The sequence below is a fragment of the Trachymyrmex septentrionalis genome, unplaced genomic scaffold, assembly GCF_001594115.1.
Source record: "Trachymyrmex septentrionalis isolate Tsep2-gDNA-1 unplaced genomic scaffold, Tsep1.0 scaffold108, whole genome shotgun sequence".
NCBI lineage: Eukaryota > Metazoa > Arthropoda > Insecta > Hymenoptera > Formicidae > Trachymyrmex > Trachymyrmex septentrionalis.
This window is the reverse complement of record NW_017304207.1, coordinates 293,937-296,815: the sequence shown is the minus strand read 5'-3', so window position 1 is coordinate 296,815 and position 2,879 is coordinate 293,937.

Genomic DNA, 2,879 nt, shown 5'->3' with positions numbered 1-2,879 from the left:
AAACCTTACTGGAAAAATTCAAATGGGAAATTTTTGATCACCCACCCTACTCTCCAGATCTCGCACCAAGTGACTTTTTTCTTTTTCCTAAGTTAAAGGAAAGTTTGGGTGGCCATCACTTCAATTCAAATGATGAAGTGAAAGACTTTGTTAAATTATTCTTTAAAAAACAGGGCACGGATTTTTATAAACAAGGTTTGTCAAAGCTTCAAAACAGATATAAAAAATGTATTCAAGTCCAAGGGGACTATGTAGAAAAATAGTTTATAAGTCAAACAATAAATACATATGTTACTTTAACCTAAAAATTGTGTTTTGCCCGGAGCAGGGAAACTTACTTTTTGAACACCCCTCGTATAAATGCTAAAATGTACCTCAAAAACGTTTCAAAATACTTGAAAGTAAAATACGTTATAATAAAATATAAATATATGTTTAAAACGTGTTTTTTTTTGTTTAAAACATTTTTTTCTAAAGCTTTTTAAAACATATAAAACATTAAAAACATGTTTTAAACTGTCTTTTTTAAACACGTTTTTTATCAACCCTGTATGTATGTACATACACTGATTAGTTGATTTTCTTATGTTTTATACGTCATGTAAGAATCTGTATATACTCCCCTTAAAATATTCAAATCATTTCTCTTTCATTGTTTAGGGGTTTACAACTTTTCGCACATAGCAAGAGTAGGCTTTCATTATGAATAAAAATGCATCGAATAAGCCTAATTTTATTAAAATCGAAGGTGAAGTAACAATTCTAAATAAATACAGACTAAAATACGTGTACACTCTCTGCGCAGCATTAAGTCGGTGACAAATTTTCTAACCACATGTCAACTTTAAGAATGAAATCACACGGTGCGGAAAAAGGCTGCGAAATAGAGAATGCGTCATTCAAATAACCAATTAGCGCTATTCGAAATAATATCGCAGAGTACGCTGATTGATTGCTTCTATGATGCATTTCACTCTAACGCTTAATATCTCATATTCTCAGCGAGACTACGCATGACATTTTACTGCCAAATTCTATCGTTTTATGCAAAAATGAGTATAATTTTATTAAAATTAAAGATGAGGAGCGTCTTTTAAATAATTATCCGAAAATTTATGAATAATAAAATGATAAATATATATAAATAATAGCAAACCTACATATAAAAACATTTTATGTCACCATTATCTTTAATTAAGAATTTTTTTTAATGGAATTGTACTAATTTTTATCACACGAATCTAATACTTCCGTGTAAATAATGGGACGCTATTTTTATCTTGCACTAAAACGTTTTTTATTCTTGAAAGCCACTTCGCACCAAAAAATGGATTGGGTTAGGATTAGGTTTTTTAACGCGAAACGACATGAATTTACAATTTTCCACGCGAAATAAGGGCTATCTTATCGCAGCGCAATATTTCGCGGTTGACATATTTTCTAACCTAAATAGTCATCAACTTTAACACTTAATATTTCGGTGGCAGAGCAACACTTTTCTGCCAGATTCCTTCATTTCGTGCAAGAATCGATTGAGTATATTTTTATCAAAATTTGAGGGGGACGAGGTCTTCTTAACATTTACCCTTCGATATATTTTTTATTATAACAGGATGAAAGAATCTTTTTAATTAAAAGACGATTTGAGATTAGAATAATAGTCTATTTTCCGAAAAAGTCGTTCCATGAGAAACCAAACCACAAAAATTTTGGATCGACAAGCATGCAATTTTATAAATGATTATATTTATATGCTGGAAAAATGAATACTTATCTATATATTAATGAATTAGTACTTATCGAACAATTATTTGTTAATAATAAATTTCTTTTTATACGTATAGAAATTTAATTTCGATAATCTTATATTTAACGTACATGTGCAGACCAAACGAACAATAATGCATCCCAATAATTCTGATTGGTTGATGGAACTCTATTACTTTTCCGAAATTCCGACTGTCATGGGACAGCACCTTTAGTATGCAGGATGTTCCACAATTTGACCGAAATGTTAATAATATAATTCTGACTTAAAAATAAGACAAAAATCCTAATATCAAAATGTCAAGGCTATAATAGTTTTTAAATTAATTCGTTATACATATTTAAAATAATTCATTATACATATTTATTTTTTTTTAATATCCTGCAATATTTTTGTTATATACGTTGCATATATAATTTTTTTCTATATTTAAACATGATTAGTGAAGTATTTTAACATTATTGTATATATTATTACTTCAATTTCACATGAGATAAACATAGGCATACGAACATCCTGTTGTATTGTCCCTGAGCGCACGAAATATCAGTTCTGTGATTAGTTAACTTTAATCGCTATTAATTTAAAAACTATTATAGCTTTGACATTTTGGTATTATTATAGAATTGTCTTATTCTTAAGTCAGAAATATATTATTAAAATTTCAGTCACAAATTGTGGGACATCCTGGAATATCAATATTCAATAACAAGAATCTTAATAGTTTATTTTAAGGAATGTCTGATGAAATCTCATTTTCTATATGCAATAGAAAATGAGAAGCAATTATCAATTTTTGTTATTTCTATTTCTATGCTACTTTTATTCATTCAATATACATAAAAATATTGCGATAAATTAATTGTTAAAACGATTTTTATAAATCTTACACATATTCTTGAATTTATAAAAAATTATCAAAATTATTTTAAGTTTTCTTCAGAATTATCTTAAATTTATATACTTATTTTTTATCTCCTTTTTATAAGATATATTTATCTTAAATTTCATATATCAAGATACATCATGATATAATATACTGCATCTATAATCATATCTAATATAGAAAATGTGAGATACATAAAATATAAAATGTAAATAAGCACTAGAA